The sequence below is a fragment of the Salvelinus alpinus genome, chromosome 29 (assembly GCF_045679555.1).
Source record: "Salvelinus alpinus chromosome 29, SLU_Salpinus.1, whole genome shotgun sequence".
NCBI lineage: Eukaryota > Metazoa > Chordata > Actinopteri > Salmoniformes > Salmonidae > Salvelinus > Salvelinus alpinus.
Genome location: NC_092114.1, coordinates 37,684,526 through 37,705,089, shown reverse-complemented (window position 1 = coordinate 37,705,089; position 20,564 = coordinate 37,684,526). Strand labels below are relative to the sequence as shown.

At 42.2% G+C, this 20,564-nt stretch overlaps 1 protein-coding gene across 4 annotated transcripts in view; it reads right to left on the bottom strand.

The window, feature by feature from the left end:
- Nucleotides 1-16,785, bottom strand: part of LOC139558668 (semaphorin-6D-like) — a 133,335-nt gene extending 116,550 nt beyond the window's left edge. The window contains exons 1-2 of one of the 4 annotated variants that reach the window (XM_071373963.1): nucleotides 16,562-16,785; nucleotides 11,496-11,565 (exon numbers count right to left, since the gene is read on the bottom strand). The gene's annotated coding sequence lies outside the window, so the exon portion shown is untranslated. Of the gene's footprint in view, nucleotides 1-4,354; nucleotides 4,552-11,495; nucleotides 11,566-16,561 lie in introns of those variants that run through there. The other 3 variants (XM_071373958.1, XM_071373959.1, XM_071373961.1) reach the window with 3 other exon arrangements.
- Nucleotides 16,786-20,564: the final 3,779 nt, after the last annotated feature.

Below are 20,564 nucleotides of genomic sequence, written 5' to 3'. Positions count from 1 at the left end.
ATTGGTGGAATATCATTCCCACTAATGGTGTGTTTCGTATGATAATAGCTGCACGAGCACTGCGAGAATCTGATTAGCTACTCTGACATTATCATGTTAATCTAGGCCTTAAAGAAACTGGGCCTGTTGAACATTGATTTTCATACTTGCAGGGAAATGAATGCTCTGCTAACCCAATATCTACCCGAGTGACTCGGAACAGCCGGAGTATATGGAAAGACGAAGACATTAGTGCTAACTGTTAATTAAGAACATTACTCTCCGTGAATGGAAGGATGGAGACATGATTTGGACCACCGTTTCCACTACAGCCAGGCAAAATGATAGGTTGCGTGACTGGAACCACTTTCTTAGTGGAGTGGATTTAGGTCTACTTCGACAACAAATTATTTTTCAAAGTGTATTCTGTTGCAATTCAATAGGCTAATACAATGAACAAAAATATAAAACGCAACATACAACAATTTCAAAGATTTTACTAAGTTACAGTTCATATAAGAAAATCAGTCAATTGAAAAACATTTATTAGGCCCTAATCTATGGATTTCACAAAATGGGAATACAGATATGCATCTGTTGGTCACAGATACCTTAAAAAAGTAGGGGTGTGGATCAGAAAACCAGTCAGCATCTGGTGTGACCACCATTTGCCTCATGCAGTGAGACACATCTCCTTCGCATAGAGTTAAACAGGCTGTTGACCGTGGCCTGTGGAATGTTGTCCCACTCTTTAATGGCTGTGTGAAGTTGCTGGATATTGGCGGGAACTGAAACATACTGTGTCGTACAGTACACGTCAATTCAGCACATCCTAAACATGCTCAATGGGTGACATGTCTGGTGAGAATGCAGGCCATAGAAAAACTGGGACATTTTCAGCTTCCAGGAATTGTGTACTGATCCTTGCAACATGGGACCGTCATTATCACGCTGAACCATGAGGTGGTGGTGGTGGATGAATGGCACGACAATGGGCCTCAGGATTTCATCACTGTATCTCTGGGCATTAAAATTGGCATCAAAAAATGTGTTCGTTGTCCGTAGTTTATGCCTGCCCATACCATAACCCCACCATGGGGCACTCTGTTCACAACATTGACATCAGCAAACCGCTCGCCCACACAACACCCATGCTGTCTGCCATAAACATTTTTTTACTTTTTTTATTTAACCTTTATTTATCTAGACAAGTCAGTTAAGAACAAACTCATATTTACAATGACGGCCTACCCCGGCCAAACCCGGATGACGCTGGGCCAATTGTGCGACGCCCTATGGGACTCCCAATCACGGCCGGATGTGATACAGCCTGGAATCGAACCAGGGACTGTAGTGATGCCTATTGCACAGTGAGATGCAGTGCCTTAGACCGATGCGCCACTCGGGAGTCATCTGCCTGGTACAGTTGAAACCCGGATTCATCCGTTAAGAGCACACCTCTCCAGCGTGCCAGGGGCCATCAAAGGTGAGTATTTGCACACTGAAGTCGGTTACAAGGCTGAATTGCAGTCAGGTCAAGACCCCGTTGAAGACGACGAGCACACAGATAAGCTTCCCTGAGATGGTTTCTGACAGTTTGTGCAGAAATTCTTCGGTTGTGTAAACCGACATTTTCATCAGCTCTCCGGGTGGCTGGTCTCAGACAATCCCGCAGGTGAAGAAGCCGGATGTGGGCTGGCGTGGTTACACGAGGTCTGCGGTTGTGAGGCCGGTTGGACGTACTGCCAAATTCTCTAAAATGACGTTGGAGGCATCAAATAAAAGATGGGATCAACACTTTACATGTTGAGTTTATATTTTTATATTTTCCATCAAGACCTTTTGACGTAAACAAATGAAACGTGACAATGGCCGATGTGGCTAAACCCCACATTGTAACTCCCATACCTACCTTGACACTTCAAAGGGCAGTCACCTAACGAGTAAAGTCGTTACTTTTATCTCTTATTCTTATCTGTATTTTTTTAACTGCATTGTTGATTAGGGGCTCGTAAGTAAACATTTCACTGTAACCTGTTGTATTCGGCGCATGTGCATGTGCATGTGACTAATAAAATTTGATTTGATTTAAAGTTTGATTGCCTGTTGCATTTCCCTATTCCCAAGGGTAGTTTGTTTTTATGGCCTTTTACTGCCCCTTGTGATGTGGGTGTGAGGTATTTCTCCTTGTTCAAATGATTTCCTGGATGCACCCTAAGTACAATTTTAAAGACGAGCCATTTTATTAAAGGTGCCACATGCAAAGACATGCAAAGACTTTTGGTCAGAGGGCAACATTTTAGTAAAAGGTGAGAGTTTATTCTGGATGCACCGTTTTAGGAAGGACAAAAACAAACAAAGTGAATCACACACACACACACACTTAAAACGGCTCAATATAGCTCCAGCCAGATAAAATGCACTATTGCTCTTTGAGACCTACAAGCTGCTTCAGGTTTAAGAGAGGCAATGATGTTTACAATCCTTATAATCCAGAGTTAGCAACATAGCCAGTTATCTTCCTCCATCAGCGCTCTCCCTCTTAGGAGGCGAGGTTTGGGTACAGGCAGTGCTTCAACCTCATTGCAACCTCTCTGCACCCCCTGACCCTCTGTCCCCTTCACACACTCCCAGGTTTAAACATAACCCCTTTTCCAAACCGAAGCCCGAACACCAGTCAAACCCCTCTCTCCGCATAAACCAAGTCCTAAGACACAAACCAGATGTTTGGTTCTGGTCCAGCATGAGTTAGAGAGAGAAAGGGTGGAGGATGAGCGAGAGCGAAGAGAGAGAGCGAGAAGAGGACATGGAACACTCCATCTTTGTCACCTGCTTCCTGTCCTCCTTCCAGTCGCCAGGCTGTCAACTGCCGTTCCATCTCTTACTGGTGACGCCATTGTTGGCCAAAGCCAGATAGACTGAATGTGGATCAGTGAATTAAACATCTAAGCTAGGTCCTGGTGTAAACTATTTGTACACAAGAGGTAATTGAGGACTTTAAGAATAATGGGAGTCATGTGCAACACATGCTGGTAGGGATTGAGGAGATAGGGGAGCAATTAATGAATATGAAACCCACTGAACAGCTCTGAAGTGCAGAAATCCAATCTCTGGCTCCTTCCATTTTACGCATCATTTCATCTCTCAACCTGATTACAGAATATATTTTTTTAATGGCATCAGCTGGCAATTTAACCACACCAAATCATCTGTTGTGTGTATTCTGACAAAGTCAAATTTATCTGTTGTCTAACCGCGCTACTGTAATTATTGTTACATTAATTGCCATAGAGAGGCCTTGGAACACTTACAGAGACCATCTTTTCCACTAAGCTCCATGTGTTGCAAAAAGGCGTTGTTTCTGCAACGTTTCAAGTGCTTGGAAGAGACAGCTTGCAGCTGTACATTTTGGAGAGCTCTTTCTTCTCCTTTTTTGGACTTTTCTCAATCCTCATCAGACTGGGACAAAGTTAAAGATCTTGAGCGTCCGTGGCCTCTCAATCTTTCCTCAGTGCGGCTCCTCCCCTCCCCCGCTCCCTCCCTCCCTCTCTCTCTCACTTTCCCTCTCTTCCTTCGCCTTGCTTGTTAACTCTCTTTCCTCCTCCTCTCCTCCTCCTCCTCCTCCCCTCTTTCGGAACACTAAGGAATTCTGCAGGATTAAAAAAAATTATGTTTTATTCCCCCTCACGCCTCTCTTCACCCCATTTTGCTTGCTTCTACTTTCACATTCCTGGAACGCTTGTGCTAAGGAGTTTTGAATGTTGTGTTTGTCAGCCCCTGCACTTCGACTTCAAGCAAGCAAGTGAGCAAACAAGCAATGAGGCAACAAAAAAACAGAGTAGGAGCAAGAAAGAGGAAAAAAAGAGGGCACGAAAGAAGCAAGAAGTTGATAAAAACTGGCAAGCCTGCATCCGCAAAACTCCCCCTACAGAATAGGCCTTCCTCCATGCAATGACTTGTGTTATCTCCACGCTTCACCAATAAAGCTCATAAAACAGTCTCTGTGCTGCATATCAGCAGACACCATCAACCGTAAAACTGATTTAGCTACCCCCGATCTCCCTTTGAAGCAGGCCAGTCGCAGAAAGGACTCTTCAGCCATTTTATTTGCCAACAGCTAATCAATGAAGCAGGAAAGAGATACACAATCATTAAGTGAATAAGAGTAGAGATCATTTGGCACAAGCACCCCCAAGCCCCTTTGAACCTTATTTATAATTTAAACCTGTCCCCGGCTTTAAAAGTCGGCCAGTTTTTAAAAGGAGCAAAGCAAATAAGCTGGTATTTAAAAAATAAATAAAAAATACATATTTAACCTTTATTTAACTAGGCAAGTCAGTTAATAAACAAATTATTTTTTACAATGATGGCCTACCTTGTATGGAGGGGATGTGTTGACAATTAACCCTTTGACGTGTACGATCACATATTTGTGGTCATTGTTGAGTAGTCCCTGCAGCGTACCATCTCAAATATGTGATTCGAACAGTAGAAACAGAACGTAAAGTGCATTCAGAAAGTATTCAGACCCCTTGACTTTTTCCACATTTTGTTATGTTACATCCTTCTTCTAAAATGGATTAAATATCAATCTACACACAATATCCCATAATGACAAAGCGAAAACAGGTTTTTAGAAATACGTTATTTACATAATATTCAGACCCTTTGCTATGAGACTCGAAATTGAGCTTGGGTGAATCCTGTTTCCATTGATCATCCTTGAGATGTTTCTACAACTTGATTGGAGTAAATTGATTGGACATGATTTGGAAAGGCACACGCATGTCTATATAAGGGCTCACAGTTGACAGTGCATGTCAGAGCAAATACCAAGCCATGAAGTTGAAGGAATTATCTGTAGAACTCAGACAGGATTGTGTCGAGGCACAGATCTGGGGAAGGCTACCAAAAAATGTCTGCAGCATTGAAGGTTCCCAAGAACTTAGTGGCCTCCATCATTCTTAAATGGAAGAAGTTTGGAAGCACCAAGATTCTTCCTAGAGCTGTCCGCCCGGCCAAACTGAGCAATCGGGGGAGAAGGGCTTGGTCAGGGAGGTGACCAAGGACCTGATCTGAGCTCTGAAAGAGCTCCAGACTTCCTCTGTGGAGATGGAAGAACCTTCCAGAAGGACAGCCATCTCTGCAGCACTTCGTCAATCAGGCCTTTATGGTAGAGTGGCCAGGCGGAAGCCACTCCTCTGTAAAAAGGCACATAACAGCCCACTTGGAGTTAGCCAAAAGGCACCTAAAGGACTCAGACCAGGAGAAACAAGATTATTGGTCTGATGAAACCAAGACTGAACTCTTTGGCCTGAATGCCAAGCGTCACATCTGGAGGAAACCTGGCACCATTCCTATGGTGAAGCATGGTGGTGGCATACTGGGAGACTAGTCAGGATTGAGCCAAAGATGAATGGAGCAAAGTACAGACAGATCCTTGATGAAAACCTGCTTCAGAGCGCACAGGACCTCAGACTGGGGCGAAGGTTCACCTTCCAACAGGACAACGACCCTTAGCACACAGCAAAGACAACACTGGAGTGACTTCGGGAGTAGTCTCTGAATGCCCAGCCAGAGCCCGGACTTGCTGTGCAGTGACGCTCCCCATCCAACCTGACAGAGCTTGAGGGGATCTGCAGAGAAGAATGGGAGAAACTCCCCAAATACAGGTGTGCCAAACTTTTAACGTCATACCCAAGAAGACTTGAGGCTGTAAACGCTGCCAAAGGTGCTTCAACAAAGTACTGAGTAAAGGGTCTGAATACTTATGTAAATGTGATATTTCTAAAAACCTGTTTTGCTTTGTCATTATGGGGTATTGTGTGTACATTGATGAGGGGGAAGACTATTTAATCCATTTTACAATAAGGCTGGAACATAACAAAATGTGGAAAAAGTCAAGGGTTCTGAATACTTCCCGAATGCACTGTATGATGCAACAAACAGCATTGTTGTCTGAAAAGCATCTAAACAATGTTTTGTACTGATGGGAAATGTCTTCACAACTTTATTCCACAATCTCACCTTTTATTGTAAAAGATAAATGCGAACGTCATCATCTAAGCATCACACGGAACATCCACAGCCAAACTAATTTCATAAACCAGTCTAAATAACAGGCTGCGCCGACAAAAAAAACATTGGCGACCTAACAGCTAACAACTTGTTTACAATGTACCACAGCTCTTATGAGCCCAAGGGAGAAATGTAATATTGTTTAGAAAATAAGTGTGTGTCAGCTAAGCTAACAGCAGCTAAATGCTTTATGATGGCAGCCATGTTTGTTTATGTTTGACAAGCAAAAACTCCCTAAACCCAGAATGCCATTCACTATAAGATGCAAATAAACAAAGTCAAAGTTGGTTGCGCCTATTGCCCAGAAAATAGTTAGTTTGGCCACTTTTCACCATATTACAAATCTTCAATGTACTTGTTACATGACTTGACAAGTCGTTTACAGTTGGACAAATCACAAAGCAAATAAAATGTTGTCACCTCACAGATCACCCCCCCAAATACAAGCCTATTGCCTAGCCTAACCGTAGAGTGAAAGCTACGGGGGTTTGTTGGGGATTTCAAGTCCATAGGGGGTAGAAATGGGGGAAGTTATCGTGGGGGTATATGATGCAGTAAATATTAATATGACGGGGGATTTATCAATAAATGGGTGGCAAACACAGGAGAAGTTTATAAGTTAAATAAAAATAAAACACCTGGAAAGGGGTGTCTAAAAACTGGCAACCCTGAGTAACGATAGTTACAATCTAAGTCAGTCGGGTGAACCATCCCCTTTACCTCATTTTGTTATAACATCTTTGGTCTGACAGACGACAACCAGAATGCATTGTATGATGTCAACAAACATGGCGCCACAAATAGCTGCCATTTTGCTTAGCATTGGCTCATCATGAATCAGTACAACCTTCCAAAAAGTATTTTACACACATCATATTACAATCTATGCAAGAATCAGAATGCATGATTTGTCAACAGTACTTGAAAACATGTGAATGAAACAGTAACTACAGTATGCTCCATACATACTTACGGTGTGCTACAGTAGAAACAACAACACGATATACAGAAACTATAATGATAACATAATAAGGTACTTACTTTGATAGGAACACACTAATGTCCAAAGTTATTATTAGCAAGGAAAACAACAAGAAGGCACCAGCCAGAAAATGTGCCAGGGGGAAAAAGTTTGTGCAAGTTATGTTCTGACTGGAGATGCCCAAATGTCTGCGTACTTGATCTGGGGAAACACTGGGGAAGTGCTTGGGCTCTCGTCGAAGACAGCTCAGTAAAGCCTCAAACATAAATTGTCCGCAATAGGTAAATAGGCTACTTCTGTGAGAATTAATGAGGAGGCGGAACACACCTCAAACTGTTGTTCGAAAATAAAACATATTCGAAAATAATTTGTAACATAGCCTATAGATCATTTTGCAGGCAGCGTACCTTGGTTTTGGAACAGTGAGTGCATTCTGACATCAAGCGCATAAAAACTCACGCTGGGGCGACCGTTAGAGATATTTGAAACTCATACGTGAAAAGGTTAATTAAGTCATTTGGGGAGAGTGTGCTGGGTTCGTGGATCGCGGCATTAGGTCAAAGCTAGCTAGTGAGTGGCAAACTGTGAAAGGAGTCTTCCGATAGATTTGCAGAAATGTTTTCATCGCATGCAGCAGGGAGGATCATGGGGAGTCTACACAGGCATGCGGAGATTACCGCTGAGCTACAACACTAGGCGTCAACCAAAATGCCCCGACCATGACGACGGAGCAGCATTTCACAGATCCTTAATTTCTACAGGAGGCAATTGCTTCATGGTATTTATATACTCTGACATGACTTTACACTGGGCAGAGACCCGTTGCTGCCGAATTGGACAAACTATCATCTCTTACCAAATGCAGGCCTATAGCAATGCTAAAAGCAAAACACTATAAAGACCTGGCTTTATGTTCCTCCCAGGTAATGCAATAAAAATAGTGTTATGAATCTGTGTGGATAGAACCAATAACAGGGCAATAGAATAGAGTGGAAGAAATTAGGAAATTGTGGGATAAATTTGGAGATAGATTGAAAAGCTGGTGGGACAAGAGAAGAAGAGGAGAGATAAAAGTTTATGGTGTGAGAAGAGGTAGGGCTGTCAGTCAATAAATAATATAATAATACTCGTTGGAAAGGTTTTCATCTTCAGCTCACAATCTGTGGATAATATACGATTAGAAAGGTTCAAACTTTGTCAAACATCACAGCACAAATTGAAAAATATATGGCACATGGAACCCAAACGAGGGTGGTCTATGGTGATAGGTGGGATGGTCTGAGAGTGGCTGAGGGTTGGGATTAAAGAGCTTATGTTTGGTAATGTATTATTGTTATGTGATTGCTTTATATAAAGTACCATGTATGTAAAATCAAGTCGGAAATTTACATACACTTAGGTTGGAGTCATTAAAACTCATTTTTCAACCCCTCCACAAATTTATTGTTAACTTCTTTCAGCTAGGGGGCAGAATTGTTATGTTTGTAAAAATAACGTTCCCAAGGTAAACTGACTATTTCTCAGGCTCAGATATTAGAATATGCATATAATTGACAGATTAGGATAGAAAACTCTAAAGTTTCCAAAACTGTCAAAATATTGTCTGTGAGTATAACAGAACTGATTTTGCAGGCAAAAACCTGAGGAACTCCAACCTGGAAACGCATCAGGTGTCCTTTGATTAGTTCCTGCGCAGGAGAGATGTGGCTCGACATTTTCTTTCTCTGTAGTATTGAACAGTTTACCGTCCGGTTGAAATATGATCGATTATGTATGTTAAAAACAACCTGAGGATTGATTATAAAAAACCTTTGACATGTCTCTACGAACATTACGGATACTTTTTGGAATTTTCGTCTGCCCTTCAGTAACGGAACGAGCTTGTGGTTTTCTGAACATAACGCGCAAACCAAATGGCGGTTTTTTGTTATAAAACTAATCTTTATCGAACAAAAATAACATTTATTGTGTAACTGGGAGTCTCGTGAGTGCAAACATCCGAAGATTATCAAAGGTAAGCGATTCATTTTATTGCTTTTCTGACTTTCGTGACCAAGCTAATTTAAGGCTAGCTGTTCTAGCAGTGATTGATACACTCACAAACGCTTGGATTGCTTTCGCTGTAAAGCAAATTTTCAAAATCTGACACGATAGGTGGATTAACAACAAGCTAAGCTGTGTTTTGGTATATTTAACTTGTGAATCCATGATTATAAATATTTTTAGTATTATTTTTGAATTTGGCGCTCTGTAATTCAGCGGTTGTTTACGAAAATGATCCCGTAAAAGGGATCCGTGCGGCAAGAAGTTAACAAACTATAGTTTTGGCAAGTCGATTAGGACATCTACTTTGTGCATGACAAGTAATTTTTCCAACAATTGTTTACAGACAAATTATTTCACTTATAATTCACTGTATCACAATTCCAGTGGGTCAGAAGTTTACATACACTAAGTTGACTGTGCCTTTAAACAGCTTGGAAAATTCCAGAAAATTATGACATGGCTTTAGAAGCTTCTGATAGGCTAATTGACATTATTTGAGTCAATTGGAGGTGTACCTGTGGATGCATTTCAAGGCCTACCTTCAAACTCAGTGCCTCTTGGCTTGACATCATGGGAAAATCAAAAGAAATCAGCCAAAAAATTGTAGACCTGCACAACATCTGAAGGTACCACGTTCATCTGTACAAACAATAGTACGCAAGTATAAACACCATGGGACCACGCAGCCGTCATACCGCTCAGGAAGGAAGTGCGTTCTGTCTCCTAGAGATGAACGTACTTTGTTGCGAAAAGTGCAAGTCAATCCCAGAACAACAGCAAAGGACCTTGTGAAGATGCTGGAGTAAACCGGTACAAAAGTATCTATATCCACAGTAAAACAAGTCCTGTATCGACATAACCTGAAAGGCCGCTCAGCAAGGAAGAAGCCACTGCTCCAAAACCACCATAAAAAAGCCAGAATACGGTTTGCAACTGCACATGGGGACAAAGATCGTACTTTTTGGAGAAATGTCCTCTGGTCTGATGAAACAAAAGTAGAACTGTTTGGCCATAATGACCATCGTTACATTTGGAGGAAAAAGGGGGATGCTTGCAAGCCGAAGAACACCATCCCAACCGTGAAGCCCGGGGGTGGCAGCATCATGTTGTTTTTTGCTACATATACATACATTTTACATATACATTTTACATACATGGTACTTTTTTTTCATACATGGTGTACTTCACAAAATAGATGGCATCATGAGGAAGGACAATTATGTGGATATATTGAAGCAACATCTCAAGACATCAGTCAGGAAGTTAAAGCTTTGTCGCAAATGGGTCTTCCAAATGGACAATGACCCCAAGCATACTTCCAAAGTTGTGGCACAATGGCTTAAGGACAACAAAGTTCAGGTATTGGAGTGAACATCACAAAGCCCTGACCACAATTCTATAGAAAATGTGTGCAGAACTGAAAAAGTGTGTGCGAGCAAGGAGGCCAACAAACCTGACTCAGTTACACCTGCTCTGTCAGGAGGAATGGGACAGAATTCACCCAACTTATTGTGGGAAGCTTGTGGAGGCTACCCGAAACGTTTGACCCAAGTTAAACAATTTAAAGGCAATGCTACCAAATACTAATTGAGTGTATGTAAACTTCTGACCCAATGGGAATGTGATGAAAGAAACAAAAGTTGAAATAAATCATTCTCTACTATTATTCTGACATTTCACATTCTTAAAATAAAGTGGTGATCCTAACTGACGTAAGACAGGGAATTTTTACTTGGATTATATGTCAGGAATTGTGAAAAACCCACTAAATGTATTTGGCTAAGGTGTATGTAAACTTCCGACTTCAACTGTATGTTTCAACAGGACAATGACCCCAAGCATACAGCCAAAGCAATGCTGGAATGGCTTTAGAACAAGAATGTGAAATCTCTTGAGTGACCCAGCCAAAGCCCATACTTGAATCCCATTTCAAATCTGTGGAAAGACTTGAAGATTGCTGTTCACCACCGCTACCCATGAAATGTAAGAGCTTGAGAAAATCCCCAAATCCAGATGTGCAAAGCTGATACAAACATACCCAAGACAACTCAAAGCTGCAATCGCCACCAAAGGTGCTTCTACAAAGTATTGACTCGGGTGTGAATACTTATGTAAATTAGATCTGCAATTCTTCTAAAATAAAATTGACTAAAAACATGTTTTCACTTTGTCATTATGGGGTATTGTGTGTAGATGGGTAAGAAAACATATATTTAATCCATTTTGAATTCAGGCTGTAACACAACAAAATGTGGAGTAAGTCAAGGCGTATGAGTGCACTGTTACTGTATCGATTTACCCCCATCTTTAGAGAAAAGAGGGAAAGGAGACAAAGAGAGGAGAAAACATGAAGTAAGATAAGAACGAGGAGCAGATACTTGAAGGGGAAAGCTATTTCAGCACTCATTACCTCTGGGGGCATTAGGAGCGATGGACCTTTGAGGACCTCTCCACCGGCGACACAATTCAGCAGCCAAAATCTGGAAAAGAGACAGCCAGGAAATAAAAATCACACCCTCGACAAAACAGCCCATTTCTCAGGGTGCTTCTGCGTCTGCTGGCCCATCAGTGAGCGGGACACAATCTTTGGATGAAATGGAAAAAAGCTACGATGGCGGGGTCATTTTTAGGCATCAGGGGCTGGCGAGCAGAACCCAACTCGGCTGGTTAATGGAGAGGCTACTAATGACAAACAGAGGAAGTCGGACTTTTACAGATCCTCTGGAGCTACAGAGTGGAGCAACATACTAGACGTAACAGATTGATACAGATACTAGGCCAAAAAGACCCGTGTGCACAAAGCAACTGTACATCAGGCGGAATGACAATCACACAGGCCTATGCTCACTTCTTAGTGACCACACTATAATAGTTGTGGCTGCTTCGCGTGATGTATTGTTGTCTCTACCTTCTTGCAGTTGTCTGTGCCCAATAATGTTTGTACCATGTTTTGTGCTGCTACCATGTTGTGCTGCTGCCATGTTGTCTTGCTACCAAGTTGTTGTCATGTTGTGTTGCTGCCATGCTATGTTGTCGTCTTAGGTCTCTCTTTATGTAGTGTTGTGTTGTCTCTCTTGTCATGATGTGTGTTTAGTCCTATATTTTTTGTTTATTTTTAATCCCAGCCCCGATCCCAACAGGAGGCCTTTTGCCTTCTGGTAGGTCGTCATTGTAAATAAGAATTTGTTCTTAACTGACTTGCCTAGTAAAAAAAAAATATATATATATATATATATACACACACACACACACACACACACACACACACACACACACACACAAGCTACTCATCCAAGCTACACACGCCATAAATCAAATACAACACAAGCATTGTTATATCTTTCACCCTCACACACAAATACATAGACTCACAGAACACATACACAAAATCTCACCAGAAGCGTCCTCAGCTTCCCACTCTGAGAACATCCCACATCCTGCTCTGCTAATTTACTCATCTCAAATCGGCAACCGCCATGTCTACAACGCAACTGGCTAGATCCAGTTCCCCTGTCATTGTGCTACGGCTCTCCAGCCGTAACCTCACCACTCCCACTGTGTCACCCTCAGTCACAGCAGAGGGACGGGGAGAGGGCACTGCACTCAGAGGGGTGGTTTCACATCCAAGCTGAGATAAGCCTGTTTAAGTTGTGTGTTGGAAATTCAGGCAGGCAGATACAACTGTGCATGTTAATGCTTTTATAACCACGCAGACAAAACACTGTAGGGGTTCCATGCTGATTAGGCCTAGACTTTGTGTACGTGCAAACACATTCAATGCAGTACTGATGTTTTTCAAACTTTGCCGGAGCCATGTTTAAACATTAGCGAAGACAGAATATGGCATGATCCGTGTGCTGAAATACAGCCACATACGCAACACCGATTTCCAGCTACATTAAATGATCTGTCAACAAAAGCCCACTAAATAGATGCAAACATTACACACAAGCAGAGGTATAATAGCTCGAGCCATCTGGAAACCTATTAATTGCCAGCGAGATAGAGATGTTGAAATTAATGAAGCCACACGCTAAAGAGACAACTCTCACTAAGGGGGAAAGGGATCGACGTAACACCAACTACAGACAACTCTCACGTACTCTCTCTTTTAATTTTTTACCCCTTTTTCTCCCCAATTTAGTGATATCCAATTTGTAGTTACAGTCTTGTCCCGTCGCTGCAACTCCTGTACGGACTCGGGAGAAGCGAAGGTCGAGAGCCATGCGTCCTCCGAAACACGGCCTTGCCAAGGCGAACTGCTTCTCGACACACTGCTCACTTAACCCGGAAGCCAGCCGCAAAAATGTGTCTGAGGAAACACCGTACAACTGGCAACCAAAGTCAGATACAGTAGCAGGTGCCCGGCCCACCACAAGGAGTCTCTAGAGCGAGATGGGACAAGGAAATCACAGCAGGCCAAACACTCCCCTAACCCGTGCGACGCTGGGCCAAATTGTGCGCCGCCTCATGGGTCTACCAGTCACAGCCTTAGACCATTGCGCCACGAGAGAGGCCTTGAATTCTCTTTTAAGTGAGGTAAAAGCTTTGAGGCCCATTTTCCTTTATAACAAAAAAAAAGAAGAGATGTGTTTCGATGATGCAACGACACCGAGGGTTTTGTTGTGGCGCCAGTTAACGACACCCTTGAGGTTGTGAACCCAAACTCCTAATTACCAGTTAGCCAATTAAGGCTGTCGCCAAAACCTGGAGCGCGTGCCAGAAAACTGGCTTCAGTTCAGTCAGATCAGCTGTTTACTGATTCACTGATCTACAAATCAACTGCCTGAGCACCTGAGGTCTACCGTGATGGTGCTGAGGTGTAGGGTAGAGACCTGGTAAGGGAGAGATTTGTGGTAGGCCCACCTACATGCTGTGGCAGTGATGGAGGGATCTTAGTAGAGCCTGGCCACCTATTCACAGCATCAGTAACTTCATCAGTCATGCAGCAGGTGACACGCACACAGTGAATACATATGCACACACATGCATGCCAAAAATGAAACTGTGCCTTCATTGACACGCGCACACACACACAGTGCATATTACAGGCGGCCTAAACCCCCTGAGTCTAAATGCAACAAAAGTCAATCTTTGGGGGGTCTCTAAATAATGCAATTTACTGCGACAGTGGTAAATATAAAAAATAAAAGCTTATTCTAAATTAACAAACACCCCCACAACTCTGACATGGTTTAAACAAATACATTTCCCATGTGGCTGCACTTGTCATTCTGGGACAGTCCCGTATTTCAGCCCCTTTTCAGGTTTCTCAACTTTACTCTTTACAAAAACATATCAACTAATTCGGGCTACATGAGTGTAGGTCTAATGAAAATCGCAGAATGTCACTTGACTTGGTGTTTTGTAACCAATGTCTCTTTCTAGTCATCAAATGGGCGTGTGCCCAGTACACTGTTCGGATGCTGGAAGTATTTTGGAGTGGACGAACTTGTGCAGGTGGTGATTTGTTTGACAATCAGATGAAAACATCATGACTGGTAGTGTTCATGCCACATGTTTACCATTTAATGACATGCCTTTCCTATTAGGCCCAAATAGGATGGTCCCATGAAAAAAATGAAGTCCCCCCCGGGACGTCACGGTATAATTCACACACAAACACACACACAGCACAGGCTGCTGGCTCCAACACAGCATCCTGCTGAGGTGAGATATGATGGCTGAGGTGAGATATGATGGCTACATTTAGGTGAGATATGATGGCTAAGCATGGGGTTGACACATGATTGCGCTCTCCTCCGGAGAATGGGCAGTGTGGTCCATTACAGTAGCCTGAGTGCATTGAAGCCTAGAAGATCTTATACAATTTTAACAGTGCATAAATGTTTCAGATAGCTCTGTCCGAAGAAAACATTTCTCTTCTGCTTCAGGTTGCCAACTGCAGAATTCTGTGTAAGTGAGCATTCATTTAGTAGCCTGCTGTCTACTTCATTTACACTGAACTTTGTTGAGCTTGTAATACGTCTTTCCATGTTACAATTGCATAATATATCTATGTAGGCCTATGCCCAAAATACAAAAGACAGAGGATTTGAAGCATTGGCATAATAGCATGAAGACAAAATATGCTAAAAATATTTGAGGGAAAGACAATGCGCAAGTCAATTAACCACCTGAAGAGAGCAAGCAAATTCGATTATATTGCCCCTTATCTGCCAAAACAATTGTCATACAATCTGTTACGCGTGAAGGCATTGTTTGAATACATGCATAAAAACGTGCTGATTTGGACTGTGTTTTCGCAGGCAATTGCAGATGGCCAGACGTTACGGAGTACTAAACCGCTAAATCCGGTATTTTGATTGTGAACCAGCACGGTGAGGGAAACGGATTAGGACAAAAGGCGAGTCCCGCGGCAGAGATTTCAGGGGAAATAATAGGCGGGTGGCAACCGGGGGTTCAGCAGAAAATCTTTCCTATGGTTGTCATATGTAATAACATTATTGTTACCACCCGTCTGTGTGTTTAAACATGATTTTTATAAAAAAAAAATATCAAGTTAGGTTTTTTTTAAATGGTAGGCGTATGACTAGATTATATAAATATATATATACAAAAAACATGATCGTTTTTTTAAAGATACAACTACAACATCATTTACATAACCTGCACAAAGCATTTCATAACTAATATGATCGACTTTGAAAGCCTCAAAATAAGGAATGGTTATTGGCTACAATTCACTAAAACGATAGGTAAGCTTTGAAAGCCTCAATATAAGGAATTATTATTGTCTACAATTCACTAAAATGATAGGTAGGTCTATACGTCACTTCAAGTTGACGACTTTATAGGCTAAGCAACATTACACAGCTGATGCTTTCGATATTGTGTCAATTCTATTTATCGTGCACTGACAGCCCTGTGAAGTTGTCCCCATCGATATTCATTGATGACTTGGGGTAGAATGATGCGACGAACCTTTATGGGCAACTATGACCATGATCCCGCACCCTTTAAAGTAGCTGGAGAAATAATTTGACATAAATTATAATCACAAACTACAATAGTGACCATCAATCTGGCAAGTTATCAAGTGCCTTAGAAATATATATATATACAACCTGGAAAATACTAACCTAATAAAATAGGCTACCATGTAGCATAAAAATAAAGGATGCAAGCTACAAAACGATCACTAGAATAAATACAATGTTTTTCTCATTCAAATGTTTAATTTGACACCTTGTGTGACAGCTCTTTAATTGAGATCTCAGACCTGTCAAACCAGAAAGTCGCAGTCATGCCAAAGTCGTGGGATGAAGGTTTTCGACATTTAGTTCGTAAATTCAGTTCAGTGGGTTTGCAAAGACCGAGAACCCAGAACATACAACATAATGGTCCGCATGAGGACCGACTTTTCAAACATTTGAACCAAACCAAATGTACAGAGGGAGCAGATGCAGATTGTAGGCAACATATACCGCACAGGGGCGACAACACGGAATTTACCTTGTCTCCAAAATTAATTCCTCGAGATATTTCCGAGGGAAATAGTCCAAAATTCAGCAAGTGTATTGACGAAGAGGTAACAGTATGAAAATAATCACTATTTCAATCCTTGAACGTCGTAATTCCCAGGACGCACGCTGTTGAGTTTGCATTGACTATACACTGAAGCAGGCGGAGATCTACCCAGGCGCGCGACTGTCGTCTCGTTCAGGACACACCCTCCTCGTTTGCATGAAAGACCCTTACGGCCAATTAAGGGTCGCAGCACGGTAGACTACGCAGCTGGCACCTCCCACACCGTTCAAACCATGGTCCAGACTTCAGACCCGAGTCCAGACTGTAAACATTAAATGGTTCTCAGAATCTCAGAATGGTTTTCCCCTTTCTTTTTAACACTGTTTCGAATTATCTCTCTCTCTCTCTCTGTGTGTGTGTGTGTGTGTGTGTGTGTGTGCGCACGCGTGCGCGTGCGTGCGTGAAATCAACAATAGGGTAAATAATTAACTCGAACATGAAGCATCTTATTATGATAAGCATGAACTATGATATACCATGTCATCTTATTATGATATGATAAGAATAAGGATAGTTGCAAGCAAGTAGGAATAACCAGCAACAATATTAGGTAAAAGAAAAATGTCTAATTGTGCATTGCATAGTGTTTGACATGGCTTCCTCGCTTCTCTTTTGATCAAATGCAAATCCAGTCTACTTTGACCATAACACATTCTCTCCCTATGGCATTAATATATGTGAGGCCTTGCACAGTCTCACTTGGAGGGTTATTATCGTACACTAGGCACACACCTTGAGAACTAAGTCATTAAGTGGTATTATTCATTTTAAACTATAGTCCCAAACCTTGTTTTGCCAGCAATCAAAGCATTTAGAGCCCACCGCTCAACTCCAAATTCAATCTCAGGGATCAATGTCCCCGGCTGATTTTCCTGACTCCTCCATTTTCCATTTCCCAACAACCTCTGGTGAAACAGCAAGAAATTACGTGCCCTTTAGCCCCATGCTGAACCCACTTTGTGTCATTCAAAGTCAGACGATAATTTCAACAAAAGTGAATCATTCAAATGACATTGTGTTTTCTCCAGAGTAATTACATGTAAAGACGCGGCGGGTTTATCCAGAGTGAGACAAAATACCTCTGTTTTTTTTTTTTTTTACCAGAGCCACACTATGTAGAAAAGAAAAAAAATGATAGGCCTATTTATTATGAGAAATGTTGTATCCTGGGAAATATTGGTTTATTTGTCGAAGTCAAAGCTACTGTTAAATGATTATACCGTAGTCTTATGATGTTGATTTCCCCTTCCTCTCTCCATGGTGCTGTCTATTCATAAAAAGGTAATGTTGTTATGTGGACCACGATGCAGTGTTTGTACTGCTTTGTTAACCCAAGCATGTAGGATCAGCGTCCATTTCATAATTGAGTTATCCAGACTGATGGACATGTTTGTGAATGTAAATTTAACACAAGTGCCAATAAGGTAGGAGAGCCATTTGCAGGCGCCGCTAATGGTATCAGTGGCAGGAGAGAGATGACTGTGTTTTGTCAAAGCCACCAGACCATAAACTATCAGCAGCAGCCGGAGAGGGGGGGGAGAGAGAGAGAGAGAGAGAGAGAGAGAGAGAGAGAGAGAGAGAGAGAGAGAGAGAGAGAGAGAGAGAGGGAGAGAGAGAGAGAGAGAGAGAGAGAGAGAGAGAGAGAGAGAGAGAGAGAGAGAGAGAGAGAGAGAGAGAGAGAGAGAGAGAGAGAGAGAGAGAGAGAGAAAGAGAGAGAGGGGGAGAGAGAGAGAGAAAGAGAGAGAGGGGGGAGAGAGAGAGAAAGAGAGGGGGGAGAGAGAGAGGGGGGAGAGAGAGAGAGAGGAGAGAGAGAAAGAGTAAATATCTATGTGATGATCTGAATGCACTCTGAAAATGACAAACTGAAACCTTGTAGTGTCCATTGGTATTTACAAATTGCCTGTATTTTAACAATGAAAGTGAGATAATTGGATAGCCTATTTATACGAAAACTATGTCATATGAGGGAAGCTATTACCAGGGTTAGAATTGCAGACTTGCCTGGGGGAGCCGATGGACACTCCTACAACAAATCAGGACATTCCAATAAGCAAAAGAATATTAAATACATCCTCATATTCTAATAAGCATTATAAACTGGGTGGTTCGAGCCCTGAATGCTGATTGGCTGACAGCCGTGGTATATCAGACCGTATACCATGAGTATGACAAAACATTTATTTTTACTGTTCTGATTACATTGCTAACCAGTTTATAATAGCAATAAGGCACCTCGGGGGTTTGTGGTATATGGCCAATACACCACGGCTAAGGGCTGTATCCAGGCACACTGCATTGCGTCGTGCATAAGAACAGCCCGTAGCCGTGGTATATTGACCATATACCACACCCCTTCATGCCTTATTGCTTAATTAGAGCACCTCAAGAGTCAATGATACATCAACACATTAGTTAATGGTTAGTGTCACTGAGGTGGTTCGGTGAACTATGCTCATGTGATGATGAGTAACCTTGCTTGACGAGAAGACGTGTGTTAGCTCCCTGAGCTAAATCCTTTGCTTTAGTTCAGCATGCTAACACAGTCTAGTGGTGCATTGGCCACATTAGCCCACATTAGATCATGAATGTTGATTCAGTAAGTAAATGAAATGCTCTCAACATTCATTGAGTGCATTCTGTTCTGCTCCAAGTGGGGCTCAACCAGCTGCACAACAATGCACACTACTCAAAGCCAACTGTCTAAGCCAACAGTGTAAGAGACTATTCTGTCACTCCATGAATGACAGTTGGCTTTAGGTCCCAGGGAAGGTGACATCACCAATGTACTCCAGCCAACATGCTACAGACAAGTTTCATATCCATCACACATGATCACTGGGCACCAGAATCTGGCAGCACAAATAACATCCCATTGCATTTTGACAAGGCAAACAGCTAGAGGGACTTGATCATTATGAGCCAAACAACTTTCTAACTTCACTGTCTCTAGTTTCTGGGATTGTTAAAGCGATAGAGATGGTGATTATTTGATGGTGATTATTATATCTCTCCCTGACCAGTGGGTCTCTCAGTCAGCATTTCTCTGGACCATCAACATAATTAATCAAGACACATACGTTTATTGATCAAATAAAAGAAGATGTATGGTCACAAACACCACATAAGTGCAGTGAAACATTAATAGATGACTATGTGATCAACATGATTTGGAATAAATCAATGGTTTACGGTTTATGCAGTTGATTTTAACCCTAATGAAGGACTTTAGCAAGTGTTGACTAACACAAGTCAGCAAACTCTAGGACCCTACAGGAACTTGAATTTCCATCAACTTTTCTCCAAGGTCCTGCTACATGGAGATTAATGTTCTCAGTTATATTTTTATTTTATTTAACCTTTATTTAACTAGTCATGTCAGTTAAGAACAAATTATTATTTACAATGATGGCCTACCCCGGCCAAACACTAACCTGGACGACGTGGGGCCAATTGTGCGCCGCCCTATGGGACTCCCAATCACGGCCGGTTGTGATACAGCCTGGAATTGAACCAGGTTCTGTAGTGAGGCCTCTAGCACTGAGATACAGTGCCTTAGACCGCTGTGCCACTCGGGTGCCCAATATCAGGCCCCTGTATGAATGTTCTCAATTATAACCCCCCCCGTACACCGAGACCCTAGATGGGCTGCAAATGACTCCCTATGTTTTTAAGAAAGCAATCACTAAATATTTCAGGGGTGCCTTGGTTTGTCCTGTGGGAGGCGGGAGGAGGCCAGGAACAGCAGGCAGAGACGGTACAAATTCATTTTCGGGAAGGTCACCCAATCCAAATAAGACAAGTTGACACCCAACTCCCAGATGGATTACAATGAAATCCAAATTGATTGGCCTCATGTCCCAACCAAAAGGTAGTGGAGAGGAGTCAAGGGCGTAAACATAATGTCACTTTCGTCATCCTCCTCATCTGA